The sequence below is a fragment of the Tursiops truncatus genome, chromosome 17 (assembly GCF_011762595.2).
Source record: "Tursiops truncatus isolate mTurTru1 chromosome 17, mTurTru1.mat.Y, whole genome shotgun sequence".
NCBI lineage: Eukaryota > Metazoa > Chordata > Mammalia > Artiodactyla > Delphinidae > Tursiops > Tursiops truncatus.
In genome coordinates this window covers 60,200,764-60,220,644 of record NC_047050.1, presented here as the reverse complement: position 1 = coordinate 60,220,644, position 19,881 = coordinate 60,200,764, and the positions used below count along the sequence as shown (strand labels likewise).

General features: G+C 39.2%; 2 protein-coding genes across 9 annotated transcripts in view; one reads left to right on the top strand and one right to left on the bottom strand.

The window, feature by feature from the left end:
- Positions 1–19,881, bottom strand: part of MTBP (MDM2 binding protein) — a 152,088-nt gene that overhangs the window by 22,766 nt on the left and 109,441 nt on the right. For all 3 annotated transcript variants that reach the window (XR_004522713.2, XR_012327329.1, XR_004522714.2), the window contains exon 22: positions 785–843. The gene's annotated coding sequence lies outside the window, so the exon portion shown is untranslated. The remainder of the gene's footprint in view (positions 1–784; positions 844–19,881) is intronic.
- The window catches only part of SNTB1 (syntrophin beta 1), a 228,391-nt gene that overhangs the window by 186,478 nt on the left and 22,032 nt on the right, over positions 1–19,881 (top strand). The window lies entirely within an intron of this gene.

Genomic DNA, 19,881 nt, shown 5'->3' with positions numbered 1-19,881 from the left:
TCATATAGTTATTAATAGGACCGATTGAGACAGTGTATGTAAACGTTTAGCAGATTACTGAGATATAATAAGTGATTGATAAATGCTAGCAACTGTTATTATTGGGGAAAATATTAATAATTGGCATTAATGTATGAATGAGAAGTAATTGGACCTATTTGATCCTACCTGTGATACTGTATTTATCAGGGACTTGTAGTGTCTTAAACCAAAGTCATTGTGATGTAAGGACTGGGTTAATTAACAGTTGTGGGTTTGTTTATAGGGAGAGGGAAGTGTGAGATGGAAATAGGGAACCTGGAACCCCTTACCTCACATCACAAAGTTAGTTCTGAATGCTGCCTGTAACAGCATTGCAGGTAGGTGGCTAACTGATGGCTTCATCCTTGGAGAAGGAATTTCAGTTCAATTTAAGAAACTTTTAACAGGCTCCTGTTAGGAGCCAACATGGTACTAGAGGCTGATAGTAGGGGAATTAAAAAAATGCGAGAGATAAAAGCCAAATGTTGTAAGAGCTAATTGTTCAGTTATGCACTCATGGCTTTATTTTCTCAGTAAACCAGGGCTGATTTTAATTGTCATTACCTTACCTGGAGAAGTTCTTGAAGGTCTTTTAATAATATGTATTCTATACCCATTGTGATATACGTTGAGGTAATTAAAGCATAGATGGGATAGAAGAATATGTAAAGATAATCAGATGATTCAAAGAATATATCTAAAAATTAGAGTTCTAAAATTGCTCAATAATTAAAAGGCTATTAACTTGAAAGGAAAAACTTACCAAGACATTGGATGATCATGATGTGACAGCATCCATCAGACTGTGAGTCTTGTTTATCCCTGGAGAAGGAAAGTACATGGATGAGTTAAGCCCATGGATGACCTGAAGTCTTCATTATACTCTCTCACTTTAATTTCCTTCCCACCTAAAGTTGACCAGGTGGAGTTTGGCCCCTTTTCCTGGTATGATGGAAAGAGTCTTGTGGACCTGGGCTCAAATGCTGGACACTCAATATGTGGTCCTGGGCAGCTACTTTACCACAGAGAACCATGGATTCCTTGTTTGGAAAATGGAGCTCATAATACACTGTCAAGAGTCATTGTGGAGGATAGACGAGATAGTTTATCAGTGCAACTTTTCACATCTACTTTCCTCCCTCTTTATAACTGCCGGAAGCTGGCTCTGAATGATTGTGAGGCCATGGGGAATGTGTGGATGATGATCACGTGTCTCTGGAAATGCACCTGGGTAATACCATTAACTAGTCAAAACTGGGCTCCAGTCTGTTTTGCTGCTCATCCTCCTATGTTCAGTGGGTCTTTGCTTACACTCAGTATCCCTCAATGATATCAACTTTCTGAGAGATGGGACCTTGCCTAAGTCTTTTACCACCATATTCAGGTGAAAGAAGTTTAGAAGGTAGAAATGAGGTAAGTGTTCAATTATTCTTGGCCGAGGGACAGCACGCTTGTTCTTGGGCAGCCCTTCCTGTCTGATAGTTTGGGGTTTATTAGAGATTATTTCCCTTCACTTCTTTCCTGAAGAGTCTGTTGACTGCTGAGCCCCATTAGGGGTGACCAGTTGATGAAAGTATTCAAAAGGAGCACCAGAACCACTGAAGGGATCTAACCGGCTGCTTTTCCTCCCTCCCTCCCTCCCTTCCTTCCATCCTCCCTTTCTTTCTCTCTCTCTTTCTTCTTCCTTCCTTCCTTTCTTTTCTTTTCTTTACTTATTTTTGTGTGTCTTGCATTGTGGTATGCAGGGAGATGCTAATTACAGCAATTAAGTAAAATGAGGATGTAATATTGCTTAGCAACCCGGTTACCTAATCTGTAATTTTACTAATTTGGCTGAATCTGTGTGCTGCAACTGTTTTTGTTTTAATTAAGGATATTAATAATAATGTTTTTTTATGGAACATTTTATGTGAACACCTATCCAGAATTAAATTAGTGCATAAGCATCCCTTGTGAGATAGATTTTTTTGTTTCTGTTTATCTCAAAACCAGTCAGACAAAAGGGGCATATCTGAGGATCAAGAAACAATATGCAGCCTTATGTCATACCTCAGTTATTGATAGAGAAACAGGTGGCCTGGCCTCCCGCAGGAATGAGTATTTCTACTGTCTTGTTCCCCCAAATCTTCGACAAGGAATTTGACTTGAAAGTGGGCTTATCACACAGCCCTTCTGAGCCTCATGGAATCCACCACTTTGGGAATTGGAAGTAATTTTAAAATGTTTTGCCCTTTCTTTTTATCTTATAGAAAGATAAATGGGTTAGGGACCCAATTATATATAATTCTTCAAATGTACACTAGATCCGTGCTAGCCATGAATGTAAAATCTTAATGACTTTCATTTTTTTGATAAGATGATTACCTTCTACTCCCAGACCAAAAGAAACCCCAAACACTCAGACTCCCTAAGCAACCAAGCTACTACTGAAAACACCAGTTGCTAAAGATGGATTTGAAAGAAGAAACAGGAAATGGATGTTAGACTAATCTCGTAGAACATCCAATCCCAGATACCTTTCAAGATCACTTTTTTTTTAGGACTGAATTAATCTGGAAATTAGCATTTTAGTGGATGCAAACCAAATTCTTTGGATTTAGCCGTAACTACTGTTTGGTGTGGTTGAGGGATGGAGGGTGGGAGAGAAGTCAATATCTCATAGCAGTAATTAATCACAAACTTCTTGGAAAAGAGTCCTCTTTGTAGTCTAGCTGTTCATTTAGTCATTCATTTAAAAAATATTTATTGAGCGCCTGCCATGTGCTTGGAGTTGTTCTAGGTGCTAAGCGTACAGCAGGGGATAATCAAATGATAAGTCCTGCGCAGATCAAATTAATTATAATAATGCCTATTACTATATATTCTGTGCCAGGTGCTGTTCCATACAGTATTCCTGTAACTCATTTCATCCTGACATGTTGCTAACCCCAGTTTCCATCTGATGAACCCAAGACATGAAGAGTTTAAGAAACTTGTCAAGGTCATACCATTGGCAAAGAGCCATTGGGGTATCTGCCTCTCTGCTATGTCCCCTCCTACCTATGGCTTTATTCTCTTGCTCTACTCTTCTCATGTTATATGGTCCTATTCACTTGTTCAATTATCTACACTCCTTGCTAACAGGGAGTGTAAAATCTTGCTAGAGTTTGTGGCTTTGCTTCCAAACATGGAAATGTGTATCTGAATTTTGTACTGGAACAAAACATGTCCTTCGGCTTCTCAAGCAGTTTCAGATAAAACTTAGAAACTGGGTGTGAGACCAGAGGGCAGACAGCACAAGCAAGAAGAACTACAGTCCTGCAGCCTGTGGAACAAAAACCACATTCACAGAAAGACAGACAAGATGAAAAGGCAGAGGGCTATGTACCAGATGAAGAAACAAGGTAAAACCCCAGAAAAACAACTAAATGAAATGGAGATAGGCAATCTTCCAGAAAAAGAATTCAGAATAATGATAGTGAAGATGATCCAGGACCTCAGAAAAACAAAGGAGGCAAAGATCAAGAAGATGCAAGAAATGTTTAACAAAGACCTAGAAGAATTAAAGAACAAACAAACAGAGATGAATAATACAATAACTGAAATGAAAAATACACTAGAAGGAATCAATAGCAGAATAACTGAGGCAGAAGAACGGATAAGTGACCTGGAAGACACAATGGTGGAATTCACTGCTGCAGAACAGAATAAAGAAAAAAGAATGAAAAGAAATGAAGACAGCCTAAGAGACCTCTGGGACAACATTAAACGCACCAACATTCGTATTATAGGGGTCGCAGAAGGAGAAGAGAGAGAGAGAAAGGACCAGAGAAAATATTTGAAGAGATTATAGTTGAAAACTTCCCTAACATGGGAAAGGAGATAGCCACCCAAGTCCAGGAAGCGCATAGAGTCCCATACAGAATAAACCCAAGGAGAAACACGCCAAGACACGTAATCAAATTGGCAAAAATTAAAGACAAAGAAAAATTATTGAAAGCAGAAAGGGAAAAATGACAAATAACATACAAGGGAACTCCCATAAGGTTAACAGCTCATTTCTCAGCAGAAACTCTACAAGTCAGAAGGGAATGGCATGATATACTTAAAGTGATGAAATGGAAGAACCTACAACCAAGATTACTCTACCCGGCAAGGATCTCATTCAGATTCGATGGAGAAATCAAAAGCAAAAGCTAAGAGAATTCAGCACCACCAAACCAGCTCTACAACAAGTGCTAAAGGAACTTCTCTAAGTGTGAAACACAAGAGAAGAAAAGGATCTACAAAAACAAACACCCCAAAATCAAGAAAATGGTAATAGGAACATACATATCAATAATTACCTTAATTGTGAATGGATTAAATGCTCCAAACAAAAGACACAGGCTTGCTGAATGGATACAAAAACAAGACCCATCTGTATGCTGTCTACAAGAGACCCACTTCAGACCTAGGGACATATACAGACTGAAAGTGAGGGGATGGAAAAAGATAGTCCATGCAAATGGAAATCAAAGAAAGCTGGAGTAGCAATACTTATATCAGATAAAATAGACTTTAAAATAAAGAATGTTATAAGAGACAAGGAAGGACACTACATAATGGTCAAGGGATCAATCCAAGAAGAAGATACAACAATTACAAATATATATGCTCCCAACATAGGAGTACCTCAATACATAAGGCAACTGCTAACAGCTATAAAAGAGGAAATCAACAATAACAAAATAATAGTGCGGGACTTTAACACCTCACTTACACCAATGGACAGATCATCCAAACAGAAAATTAATAAGGAAACACAAGCTTTAAATGACACAATAGATCAGATAGATTTAATTGACGGTTATAGGACATTCCATCCAAAAACAGCAGATTGCACTTTCTTCTCAAGTGCACACGGAACATTCTCCAGGATAGATCACATCTTGGGTCACAAATTAAGCCTCAGTAAATTTAAGAAAATTGAAATCATATCAAGCATCTTTTCTCACCACAGCGCTATGAGATTAGAAACGAATTATAGGGAAAAAAACGGAAAAACCACAAACACATGGAGGCTAAACAATACGTTACTAAATAACCAAGATATCACTAAAGAAATCAAAGAAGAAATCAAAAAATACCTGGAGACAAATGACAATGAAAATGCGACGATCCAAAACCTATGGGATGCAGCAAAAGGAGTTCTAAGAGGGAAGTTTATAGCTATAAAAGCCTACCTCAAGAAACAAGAAAAATCTCATGTAAACAATCTAACGTTACACCTAACAGAACTAGAGAAAGAAGAACAAACAAAACCCAAAGTTAGCAGAAGGAAAGAAATCATAAAGATCAGAGCAGAAATAAATGAAATAGAAACAAAGAAACAATAGCAACGATCAATAATACTAAAAGCTGGTTCTTTGAGAAGATAAACAAAATTGATAAACCATTAGCCAGACTCATCAAGAAAAAGAGGGAGAGGACTGAAATCAATAAAATTAGAAATGAAAAAGGAGAAGTTACGACACCACAGAAATACAAAGCATCCTAAGAGACTACTACAAGCAACTCTATGCCAATAAAATGGAAAACCTGAACGAAATGGACAAATTCTTAGAAAGGTATAACCTTCCAAGACTGAACCAGAAAGAAATAGAAAATATGAACAGACCAATCACAAGTAATGAAATTGAAACTGTGATTAAAAATCTTCCAACAAACAAAAGCCCAGGACCAGATGGCTTCACAGGTGAATTCTATGAAACATTTAGAGAAGAGCAAACAGCCATCCTTCTCAAACTCTTCCAAAAAATTGCAGAGGAAGGAAAACTCCCAAACTCATTCTATGAGGCCACCATCACCCTGATACCAAAACCAGACAAAGATACTACAAAAAAAGAAAATTACATACCAATATCACTGATGAATATAGATGTAAAACTCCTCAACAAAATATTAGCAAACAGAATCCAACAACACATTAAAAGGATCATACACCATGATGAAGTGGGATTTATCCCAGGAATGCAAGGATTCTTCAATATACGCAAATCAATCAATGTGATACACATATTAACAAATTGAAAAATAAAAACCATATGGTCATCTCAATAGATGCAGAAAAAGCTTTTGACAAAATTCAACACTGGTTTATGATAAAAACTCTCCAGAAAGTGAGCAGAGGGAACCCACTTCAACATAATAAAGGCCGTATACGACAAACCCACAGCAAACATCATTCTCAATGGTGAAAAACGGAAAGCATTTCTTCTAAGATCAGGAACAAGACAAGGATGTCCACTCTCACCACTATTATTCAACCTAGTTTTGGAAGTCCTAGCCATGGCAATCAGAGAAGAAAAAGAAATAAAAGGAATAGAAATTGGAAAAGAAGAATTAAAACTCACTATTTGCAGATGACATGATACTATACATAGAGAATTCTAAAGATGCCACCAGAAAACTACTAGAACTAATCAATGAATTTGGTAGCCTTCCACCTGTGAGGCTGCAAGGAGAGGTCTGCAACCTGGTAGAGAGCTCTCACCCAATTATGCTGGCACCCTGATCTTGGACTTACAACCTCCAGAACTATACACCAGAAATACATCTACACGTGGAACAACTCGTACGTAGCACCTACTGAACGCTGGCAGAAGACCTCAGACCTCCCAAAAGGCAAGGAACCCCCCACGTACCTGGTTAGGGCAAAAGAAAAAAATAAACAGAGACAAAAGGATAGGGACGGGTCCTGCACCAGCGGGAGGGAGCTGTGAAGGAGGAAAAGTGTCCACACACTAGGAAGCCCCTTCGCGGGCGGAGACTGCGGGTGGCGGAGTGGGGGAGCTTCGGAGCCGCGGAGGAGAGCACAGCAACAGGGGTGCGGAGGGCAAAGCGGAGAGATTCCAGCGCAGAGGATCGGGGCCGACCGGCACTCACCAGCCGAGAGGCTTGTCTGCTCGCCCGACGGGGCGGGCGGGGCTGGGAGCTGAGGCTCCGGCTTCTGTCGGAGCGCCGGGAGAGGACTGAGGTTGGCGGCGTGAACACAGCCTGCAGGGCGTTAGTGCACCGCAGCTAGCCGGGAGGGAGTCCGAGGAAAAGTCTGGACCTGCCGAAGAGGCAAGAGACATTTTCTTCCCTCTTTGTTTCCTGGTGCACGAGGAGAGGGGATTAAGAACGCTGCTTAAGAGAGCTCCAGAGACGGGCGCGAGCCTCGGCTAAAAGTGCGGAGCCCAGAGACAGACATGAGACGCTAAGGCCGCTGCTGCCGCCACCAAGAAGCCTGTGTGCAAACACAGGTCACTATCCACACCCCCTTCCGGGGAGCCTGTGCAGCCCGCCACTGCCAGGGTCCCGGGATCCAGGGACAACTCCCCCGGGAGAACGCACAGCTCGCCTCAGGCTAGCAGTCACGACGGCCTCTGCCGCAGGCCCGCCCCGCACTCTGTGACCCTCCCTCCCCGCCGGCCTGAGTGCGCCAGAGCCTCTGAATCAGCGGCTCCTTTAACCCCGTCCTGTCTGAGCAAAGAACAGACGACCTCCGGCAACCTACACGCACAGGCGGGGCCAAATCCAAAGCTGAGTCCCTGGGAGCTGTGAGAACAAAGAAGAGAAAGGGAAATCTCTCCCAGCAGCCTCAGAAGCAGCGGATTAAAGCTCCACAATCAACTCGATGTACCCTGCATCTGTGGAATACATGAATAGACAACGAATCATCCCAAATTAAGGAGCGGTGTGGATGAAAGGCTCTTGGTGCTGCAGCCAGGAGTTAGTGCTGTGCCTCTGAGGTGGGAGAGCCAACTTCAGGACACTGGTCCACAAGAGGCCTCCCAGCTGCACATAATATCAAACGGCGAAAATCTCCCAGAGATCTCCATCTCAACGCCAGCACCCAGCTTCACTCAATGACCAGCAAGCTACAGTGCTGGACATCCTATGCCAAACAACTAGCAAGACAGGAACACAACCCCACCCATTAGCAGAGAGGCTGCCTAAAATCATAAGTCCACTGACACCCCAAAACACACCACCAGACGTGGACCTGCCCACCAGAAAGACAAGATCCAGCCTCATCCACCAGAACACAGGCACTAGTCCCCTCCACCAGGAAGCCTACACAACCCACTGAACCAACCTTAGCCACTGGGGACAGACACAAAAAACAACAGGAACTACGAACCTTCAGCCTGCAAAAAGGAGACCCCAAACACAGTAAGATAAGCAAAATGAGAAGACAGAAAAACACACAGCAGATGAAGGAGCAAGATAAAAACCCACCAGACCTAACAAATGAAGAGGAAATAGGCAGTCTACCTGAAAAAGATAGTAAAGATGATCCAAAATCTTGGAAATAGAATAGACAAAATGCAAGAATCAGTTAACAAGGACCTAGGAGAACTAAAGATGAAACAAACAATGATGAACAACACAATAAATGAAATGAAAAATACTCTAGAAGGGATCAATAGCAGAATAACTGAGGCAGAAGAACGGATAAGTGACCTGGAAGATAAAATAGTGGAAATAACTACTGCAGAGCAGAATAAAGAAAAAAGAATGAAAAGAACTGAGGACAGTCTCAAAGACCTCTGGGACAACATTAAACGCACCAACATTCGAATTATAGGGGTTCCAGAAGAAGAAGAGAAAAAGAAAGGGATGAGAAAATATTTGAAGAGATTATAGTTGAAAACTTCCCTAATATGGGAAAGGAAATAGTTAATCAAGTCCAGGAAGCACAGAGAGTCCCATACAGGATAAATCCAAGGAGAAATACGCCAAGACACATATTAATCAAACTGTAAAAAATTAAATACAAAGAAAACATATTAAAAGCAGCAAGGGAAAAACAACAAATAACACACAAGGGAATCCCCATAAGGTTAACACCTGATCTTTCAGCAGAAACTCTGCAAGCCAGAAGGGAGTGGCAGGACATATTGTGTTGAAGGAGAAAAACCTGCAACCAAGATTACTCTACCCAGCAAGGATCTCATTCAGATTTGATGGAGAAATTAAAACCTTTACAGACAAGCAAAAGCTGAGAGAGTTCAGCACCACAAAACCAGCTCTACAACAACTGCTAAAGGAACTTCTCTAGGCAAGAAACACAAAAGAAGGAAAAGACCTATAATAACGAACCCAAAATAATTAAGAAAATGGGAATGGGAACACACATATCGATAATTACCTTAAATGTAAATGGACTAAATGCTCCCACCAAAAGACACAGTTTGGCTGAATGGATACAAAAACAAGACGCATATATTTGCTGTCTACAAGAGACCCACTTCAGACCTAGAGACACATACATACTGAAAGTAAGGGGATGGAAAAAGATATTTCATGCAAACGGAAACCAAAAGAAAGCTGGAGTAGCAATTCTCATATCAGACAAAATAGACTTTAAAACAAAGACTATTAGAGGAGACAAAGAAGGACACTACATAATGATCAAGGGATCGATCCAAGAAGAAGATATAACAATTGTAAATATTTATGCACCCAACATAGGAGCACCTCAATACATAAGGCAAATACTGACAGCCATAAAAGGGGAAATCGACAGTAACACAATAATAGTAGGGGACTTTAACACCCCACTTTCACCAATGGACAGATCATCCAAAATGAAAATAAATAAGGAAACACAAGCTTTAAATGATACATTAAACGAGATGGACTTAATTGATATTTATAGGACATTCCATCCAAAAACAACAGAATACACATTTTTCTCAAGTGCTCATGGAACATTCTCCAGGATAGATCATATCTTGGGTCACAAATCAAGCCTTGGTAAATTTAAGAAAATTGAAATTGTATCAAGCATCTTTCCCGAACACAATGCTATGAGACTAGATATCAATTACAGGAAAAGATCTGTAAAAAATACAAACACATGGAGGCTAAACAATAAACCACTTATAACGAAGTGATCACTGAAGAAATCAAAGAGGAAATCAAAAAACACCTAGAAACAAATGACAAGGGAGACACGATGACTCAAAATCTATGGGATGCAGCAAAAGCAGTTCTAAGAGGGAAGTTTATAGCAATACTATCCTACTTTAAGAAACAGGAAACATCTTGAATAAACAACCTAACCTTGCACCTAAAGCAATTAGAGAAAGAAGAACAAAAAAACCCCAAAGTTGGCAGAAGGAAAGAAATCATAAAAATCAGATCAGAAATAAATGAAAAAGAAATGAAGGAAACGATAGCAAAGATCAGTAAAACTAAAAGCTTGTTCTTTGAAAGGATAAACAAAATTGATAAACCATTAGCCAGACTCATCAAGAAAAAAAGGGAGAAGACTCAAATCAATAGAAGTAGAGATGAAAAAGGAGAAGTAACAACTGACACTGCAGAAATACAAAAGATCATGAGAGATTACTACAAGCAACTCTATGCCAATAAAATGGACAACCTGGAAGAAATGGACAAATTCTTAGAAAGGCACCAGCTGCCAAGACTGAATCAGGAAGAAATAGAAAATATGAACAGACCAATCACAAGCACTGAAATTGAAACTGTGATTAAAAATCTTCCAACAAACAAAAGCCCAGGACCAGATGGCTTCACAGGCGAATTCTATCAAACATTTAGGGAAGAGCTATCACCTATCCTTCTCAAACTCTTCCAAAATATAGCAGAGGGAGGAACACTCCCAAACTCATTCTATGAGCCCACCATCACCCTGATACCAAAACCAGACAAGGATGTCACAAAGAAAGAAAACTACAGGCCAATATCACTGATGAACATAGATGCAAAAATCCTCAACAAAATACTAGCAAACAGAATCCAACAGTACATTAAACGGATCATACACCATGATCAAGTGGGGTTTATTCCAGGAATGCAAGGATTCTTCAATATAAGCAAATCAATCAACGTGATACACCATATTAACAAATTGAAGGAGAAAAACCATATGATCATCTCAATAGATGCAGAGAAAGCTTCTGACAAAATTCAACACCCATTTATGATAAAAACCCTGCAGAAAGTAGGCATAGAGGGAACTTTCCTCAACATAATAAAGGCCATATATGACAAACCCACAGCCAACATCATCCTCAATGGTGAAAAACTGAAAGCATTTCCACTAAGATCAGGAACAAGACAAGGTTGCCCACTCTCACCACTCTTATTCAACATAGTTTTGGAAGTTTTAGCCACAGCAATCAGAGAAGAAAAGGAAATAAAAGGAATCCAAATCGGAAAAGAAGTAAAGCTGTCACTCTTTGCAGATGACATGATACTATACATAGAGAATCCTAAAGATGCTACCAGAAAACTACTAGAGCTAATCAATGAATTTGGTAAAGTAGCAAGATACAAAATTAATGCACAGAAATCTCTGGCATTCCTATACACTAAGGATGAAAAATCTGAAAGTGAAATCAAGAAAACACTCCCATTTACCATTGCAACAAAAAGAATAAAATATCTAGGAATAAACCTTCCTAAGGAGACAAAAGACCTGTATGCAGAAAATTATAAGACACTGATGAAAGAAATTAAAGATGATACAAATAGATGGAGAGATATACCATGTTCTTGGATTGGAAGAATCAACATTGTGAAAATGACTCTACTACCCAAAGCAATCTACAGATTCAATGCAATCCCTATCAAACTACCACTGGCATTTTTCACAGAACTAGAACAAAAAATTTCACAATTTGTATGGAAACACAAAAGACCCTGAATAGCCAAAGCAATCTTGAGAACGAAAAACAGAGCTGGAGGAATCAGGCTTCCTGACTTCAGGCTATACTACAAAGCTACAGTAATCAAGACAGTATGGTACTGGCACAAAAACAGAAATATAGATCAATGGAACAGGATAGAAAGCCCAGAGATAAACCCATGCACATATGGTCACCTTATCTTTGACAAAGGAGGCAGGAATGTACAGTGGAGAAAGGACAGCCTCTTCAATAAGTGGTGCTGGGAAAACTGGACAGCTACATGTAAAAGTATGAGATTAGATCACTCCCTAACACCATACACAAAAATAAGCTCAAAATGGATGAAAGACCTAAATGTAAGGCCAGAAACTATCAAACTCTTAGAGGAAAACATAGGCAGGACACTCTATGACATAAATCACAGCAAGATCCTTTTTGACCCACCTCCTAGAGAAATGGAAATAAAAACAAAAGTAAACAAATGGGACCTAATGAAACTAAAAGCTTTTGCGCAGCAAAGGAAACCATAAAGAAGAACAAAAGACAACCCTCAGAATGGGAGAAAATATTTGCAAATGAAGCAACTGACAAAGGATTAATCTCCAAAATTTATAAGCAGCTCATGCAGCTTAATAACAAAAAAACAAACAACCCAATCCAAAAATGGGCAGAAGACCTAAACAGACATTTCTCCCAAGAAGATATACAGATTGCCAACAAACACATGAAAGAATGCTCAACATCACTAATCATTAGAGAAATGCAAATCAAAACTACAATGAGATATCATCTCACACCAGTCAGAATGGCCATCATCAAAAAATCTAGAAACAATAATTGCTGGAGAGGGTGTGGAGAAAACGGAACCCTCTTACACTGTTGGTGGGAATGTAAATTGATACAGCCACTGTGGAGAACAGTATGGAGGTTCCTTAAAAAGCTACAAATAGAACTACCATATGACCCAGCAATCCCACTACTGGGCATATACCCTGAGAAAACCATAATTCAAGAAGAGTCATGTACCAAAATGTTCATTGCAGCTCTATTTACAATAGCCCAGAGATGGAAACAACCTAACTGTCCACCATCGGATGAATGGATAAAGAAGATGTGGCACATATATACAATGGAATATTACTCAGCCATAAAAAGAAACGAAATTGAGCTATTTGTAATGTGGTGGATAGACCTGGAGTCTGTCATACAGAGTGAAGTAAGGCAGAAAGAGAGAGACAAATGCCGTATGCTAACACATATATATGGAATTTAAGAAAAAAAAATGTCATGAAAAACCTAGGGGTGAAACAGGAATAAAGACACAGATTTACTACTAGAGAATGGACCTGAGGCTATGGGGAGGGGGAAGGGTAAACGGTGACAAAGCGAGAGAGAGGCATGGACATATATACACTACCAAACGTAAGGTAGATAGCTAGTGGGAAGCAGCCGCATAGCACAGGGAGATCAGCTCGGTGCTTTGTGACGGCCTGAAGGGGTGGGATAGGGAGGGTGGGAGGGAGGGAGACGCAAGCGGGAAGAGATATGGGAACATATGTGTATATATAACTGATTCATTTTGTTGTGAAGCTGAAACTAACATACCATTGTAAAGCAATTATACTCCAATAAAGATGTTAAAATTAAAAAAAAAATTAAAAAAAAATGAATTCGGTAAAGTTGCAGGATACAAAATTAATGCACAGAACTCTCTTGCATTCCTATATACTAATGATGAAAAATCTGAAAGAGACATTAAGGAAACACTCCCATTTACTATTGCAACAAAAAAGAATAAAATACCTAGGAATAAACCTACCTAGGGAGACAAAAGACCTGTATGCAGAAAACTATAAGACACTGATGAAAGAAATTAAAGATGATACCAACAGATGGAGAGATATACCATGTTCTTGGATTAGAAGAATCAATATTGTGAAAATGACTATACTACTCAAAGCAATCTACAGATTCAATGCAATCCCTATCAAATTACCAGTGGCATGTGTTATAGAACTAGAACAAAAAATCTTAAAATTTGTATGTTGACACAAAAGACCCCGAATAGCCAAAGTAGTCTTGGGGGAAAAAAATGGAGCTGGAGGCATCAGACTCCCTGACTTCAGACTATACTACAAAGCTACAGTAATCAAGACAAAATGGTACTGGCACAAAAACAGAAATATAGATCAGTGGAACATGACAGAAAGCCCAGAGATAAACCCACGCACCTATGGTCAACTAATCTTTGACAAAGGAGGCAAGGATATACAATGGAGAAAAGACAGCCTCTTCAGTAAGTGGTGCTTGGAAAACTGGACAGCTACATGTAAAAGAATGAAATTAGAACACTCCCTAACACCATACACAAAAATAAACTCAAAATGGATTATAGACCTAAATGTAAGACCAGGCACTATAAAACTCTTAGAGGAAAACACAGGAAGAACACTCTTTGACATAAATCACAGCAAGATCTTTTTTCATCCACCTCCTAGAGTAATGAAATTAAAAACAAAAATAAACAAATGGGACCTAATGAAACTTAAGAGCTTTTGCACAACAAAGGAAACCATAAACAAGACAAAAAGACAACCCTCAGAATGGGAGAAAGTATTTGCAAATGAATCATCAAAGGATTAATCTCCAAAATATATAAACAGGTCATGCAGCTCAAACCCAATCCAAAAATGGGCAGAAGACCTAAATAGACATTTCTCTAAAGAAGACATACAGATGGCCAAGAAGCACATGAAAAGCTCTCAACATCACTAATCATTAGAGAAATGCAAATCAAAACTACAATGAGGTATCACCTCACACCAGTTAGAATGGGCATCATCAGAACATCTACAAACAAGAAATGCTGGAGAGGGTGTGGAGAAAAGGGAACCCTCTTGCACTCTTGGTGGGAATGTAAATTGATACAGCCACTAAGGAGAACAGTATGGAGGTTCCTTAAAAAACTAAAAATAGAACTACCATATGACCCAGCAATCCCACTACTGGGCATATACCCAGAGAAAACCATAATTCAAAAAGACACATGCATCCCAGTGTTCACTGCAGCACTATTTACAATAGCCAGGTCATGGAAGCAACCTAAATGCCCATTGACAGACAAATGGATAAAGAAGGTGTGGTACATATATATACAATGGAATATTACTCAGCCATAAAAAGGAACAAAATTGGGTCATTTGTAGAGACGTGGATGGATCTAGAGACCGTCATACCGAGTGAAGTAAGTCAGAAAGAGAAAAATAAATATCGTATATTAACACATATATGTGGAACCTAGAAAAATGGTACAGATTATTCGGTTTGCATAGCAGAAATTGAGACACAGATGTAGAGAACAAATGTATGAACACCAAGGGGGGAAAGCCACGGGGGGGGTGGTTTGATGAATTGGGCAATTGGGATTGACATATATACACTGATGTGTATAAAATGGATGACTAATAAGAGAATAAATAAACGTTTAAAAAAAAAAGGAAATTGGGTGTGAATTGCACCTTGAAACCCTGTCCCTGGGCGCCAGTATTTTTTCTAGCTGGGTAAGAAAGTTATCTTCTCTAGGGAGATAGCATTTCCTTGGTTTCTGTAGTGTAGTCCCCACTGCAGATAAGAGACAGATGGTCGTATTTTTAAGGATACACTTGCTTAAAAATGTAAACTAATTGAAAGATAAATAATAGCTGTTTCAGAGTCCCCTGCCCCCCACCCCATCGAGACTGCAGATCAGGAAAGATCTTTGGCAAGAATCTTGAGAGGAATGTAAAAAGGCTGTTCCTGGCAGGATGGGAAAAACTCAGGCAGACAGATTCTGTCCTTAGCCCTACCCTTTCAGAAGTCCAAATGATGACTTTTAAAATCTTACTGTCCAGCTGACATTTACTTGGTACATTGTATCCAGAATCTGACTACTGTAATGTGTTCTCAAATGCAGTCTGCAAATGAAGAGCCCAGTAGGAGCTTTTCACTGGCCCCAAATTTCAAAGGATTTCAAAATAGGTCAATTGTGTATGAGTGTGTGTGTTTGTGTGTGTGTGTACTTCCCTTTGTAAAATTGAACTCACATTTCAAAAACTTTTGAAAAACTTGCATTGATGCCGTTACTCAGCCAACATGTATTGAACACCGACTATGAATCAGGTAAGATACTACACACTGAGGAATCAATGAGAGATGGGACAAGGCTCCTAACTTGAAGGACATTAGGGGAGATGACGTGGTGATCTTAAGCAGTGGGGTAAATGAATTGATAATGATGTGTGGCGTCCAGAGGAGGGACGCCTACCTTGAGGAGATCCATGCTATGCTTGGTCTTGAGCACCAGCCGATCACTGTGCTGTCAACAGCAAGTCTGCTTCCCCCAACATCTTCCTACCCAGGAGCTGTCAACTTTGACACACGAGCAACAAACCTTACATACAGAGAGGGCACCCAAGAACTCCTGCTGGCTGCCAGCCTAGGCAGTCTGAGCCTTGCTGGAAATGTCGCTACCTCACCTTAGATCCCAAGAAGCAAATCATCTACTCCAAGTGTGGTTCTCCCAAGAGGGCCCAAAGTCCAGGGACGGCTTTGATCTAACCATAGACTCTGAAGGTGAGAACTCTACCATCCCTGGGGAGTCGCTGACCAGCCCATGCTTGAACACTTCCACAGATACTGCAGACATGTATGCTTGCCCCCTTCCTCCTTCCCGTTCCTCACACGGTCTCTCATCGCCAAATTATGTTCTGAGTGATTTCTGGTGCTCAGTTGAAAGGATGGAAGAAGAGGCTTGAACAGAGCAAGAAGCTCGTCGAAGGCCCCCCAGTGCACCCCTGAATCCAAAAGGATCGTGTAACTTCAACTGGCAGGTCTCAGCAGCCCTCGTAACTCACTTGCTGGAGGCCAGTAGGTTCATGTAAGGGATTAATGAGGCCATGAGTGTAGGTTTCATCCCACATGGATCGGTTAACTTCATTCTGAGAAAGGCTATTCCACAGCCACAGGCTGCAGGTGTCAGGTAATAGGAGCTAGACATGGACAATTTAGACTAACGCAGACACAAACGAATGCAAGAGGACACAGATGAGTTCATCTAGTATTCCAGCCCTGAACTGCCACTAACATTAAACAAACAAAACGTGTATTCCACACTGAGTCAGAATGCATATATTTTTCAGTGCAATGGAAGTCCTGATTCTAGAAATTAAGGTGAAATATTTGGTTTCATTTTAGTCCCATAGCCTTGTAAAGCTAATCTTTACCTTGTGCAGTATATGTTGCTTAGAGAAAAATTTAAGAATTAATAAAGTAGAAATGAAATCAAGCATGAAATTGCTTGACAGTTTAATGGATTTTTTTTAAGCTTTTATTTTACAGAGTTCAATTGCATATTTGGAGCCTTTCAATGACTACAGGTGCACTTCTCCACATTCACATATGTGTTTCTAAAATAATTTGTTGGGACTGTGTAGTACCCCATCCAGAAGGTGTGTACCCAAGTGCATTGTGTGGATATCTGATGTAGTTCATTTGATTTTCATCTGGAAGAAGTATCCTTTTGTTACCAGTATGCACATTAGGTAGCAGAAAAGACAATTTGCTCTGTCTCACAGTTTACATACAGTACTGTACGTTTCATTAACCAATATTGGTATATTCAAAAGAACACATAATTCAGCATGTTCTTCAGATTGCAAATCAACTTGTTCTTTGACACAAATGTTAGATAATTCACACTTGGGTAGGTGAAAAATCCATTTTGCCTCTTCCCTTTTCTTCTTCAGTGAGAATTTGGTGATGAAACAAATAACAAAGTACACCAATAGTCCTCCCCACAAAGGGCTTTTTTTTTTTAATCATTATTTCCTGTAACACGGTGAATTTCCCCATCAAGGACTCCCTGTGCCTGGTATTGGTCAGCTAGATACAGGGCTTCCTCATACCTTGTTACACTCTGTTAGTAATTTCATTCCTTTATATCCAGACTTACCAAATGCAAAATTCCTAACAAATTGCATTTTCCAGTTATTATTGGCTTTAATTTTATAGTCTCTCTAGAGAAAAAGAAATATTGGTAAGAAATTCACAAACATGTGACATTCTTCAGAGGGTGGTGTAACTTCTTTTTTGCTTCACTTGTGCCTCTGTGTTACATTTACACTATCCCTGGACTGTGACAAAGTTGATGTCCTCTGGGTGGAAATTTAGCGGATAGAAAGTGAGAACGTGAACAGGGAAGGCATCAGGAAAATCATTTTTACTGAATGCTTACTATGATGCACTAAATACTGGATCAAGTCCTTTATATATTTTCTTTTTGTGTGTGTGTATAAACATGACATTTAATGCATTTAACATTTATGTACCCTTAGGAACATAAAGAACCAGGTTTGTTTTTTCTTTCCTTAAAAAAAAGTAATTTTAACTAAAAAAAAAAGTACCCAGTTAAAAGCAAATAAGAGTAGAAAAAGATATATAAGGAGAAGTCAAATTTTCTACTTCAGATCTGTTTCCCAGGGCAACCACTATTAGTATTTTCTTATATGTTCTTATGTAAATATTTTATAAACACACAAAAGCATATATAAATATGTAAGTGTGTGTATTACTCCTTCCCCACCTTCTTTTCTTAAACAAATGGGAGCCTGGTCTATTCACTTTTGTTTACTATAGATGTTTCATTTCTGTAAGCATCAATACAGCCCATTCTTTCCACAAGCATATATATTATAACTGAGTATATATACTATGAGTATATATATATGATGACATTTAACCAGGTATTCCTAGTCTTTTGCTTTTATAAACAACGTGGCATTGAAAATCCTTGAATATACATACATTCCTTCACATACTTTTTAATTTATGTAGAAGCTGCCCCAATGTATACCCCAAATCTGTTACCAAACTTTTTGACCTCTTCATTTCTCTTTGGTTAACATTAGCATCTCATTGTTATTTTGATTAGCCAGCCATCTTCTGTTTAGTTCCACTGATCTTCCCATTTCTACCTGAATGAGTACTAAGCTGTTTTGAATAATACAGCCTTAAAATATATTTTTATGTCTGGTAGGTTCAGTCTCCTTATATTTATCTATAAAAGGAGCATTTAAAAAATATTTTAAGGACAACATTTCAGATTGCCTTAATGACAGACTCATACAAATCCGTCACAGGCTGACCTTGGAGATATTGTGGTTTGGTTCCAGATCATCACAACATATTTTCTTTATATACTTTCTTATATTTAATCCTAATCATATGAGGCAAGAATTATATTTTTAAAGTAAGGAAACAGAGGGTAGGGGCAAGGGATGGAATAATACTTATTGATTACAAACCATATCTAGGTTCTGTACAAGTACGGTACACAGATCATTTCATTGGATCTTTATAACACTACTTTATGAGGTGGTGACTCTTAGAACATTTCACTAATGGTAGAAGAGGGTTCTAATGCAGTTTGTTATGCCTCCCAAACCTATGTCCCTTTTCGGTTTACCATGCAGCCTGCCACCTGTGCCCAACTGACACAGATTTTAAAAAGGAAGAGCTAGATATATTTCTTGAAGCAACTAAAACGTAAACACCTTTGAAGAGAAGAACACTTTTGAGCAAGTAAGAAAACACAATAGGAATTTGTGCTTTCTGTACATACTTCTTCTTAATGAAGTTTTATCTGATCCTCAATCCCTTTAAATTCTTAGGCTTTTGAGAAGTGCTTTCCATTTTCTCTACTCTCACCCAGATTTTGAAACCTCCCAGCAGCTTCTCAGTTACTCTTGTTCCCTTCTTATTACAAAACACCCTCCTCCCTCCCAACGAACTCGACTCAGTCTCTACATGTTAAATCCCTGGGTGGCGGCACCCATGTCAGCAGACATTTTCCTTCACGCTGTCCTGGACTCTCCTCTCAATGAGATTCATGGAACTTCTGTCTTGCGTTATCTTTTTACTGGGGTATAATTGACAAATAAAAGTATACACGCGATGCTTTCATGTCCATGGATATTGTGAACTGGTTACCAATCAAGTTAATACATTGATCATCTCACATAGTTACCTCTTTTTTCACAAATTTTAATTAGCAGATTTCAAGTCTACAATACAATATTATTAACTATATCACCAGGCTGCTCATTAGATCCTCAGAATGTATTCATCTTACAACTAAAAATTTATACCCTTTGACCAA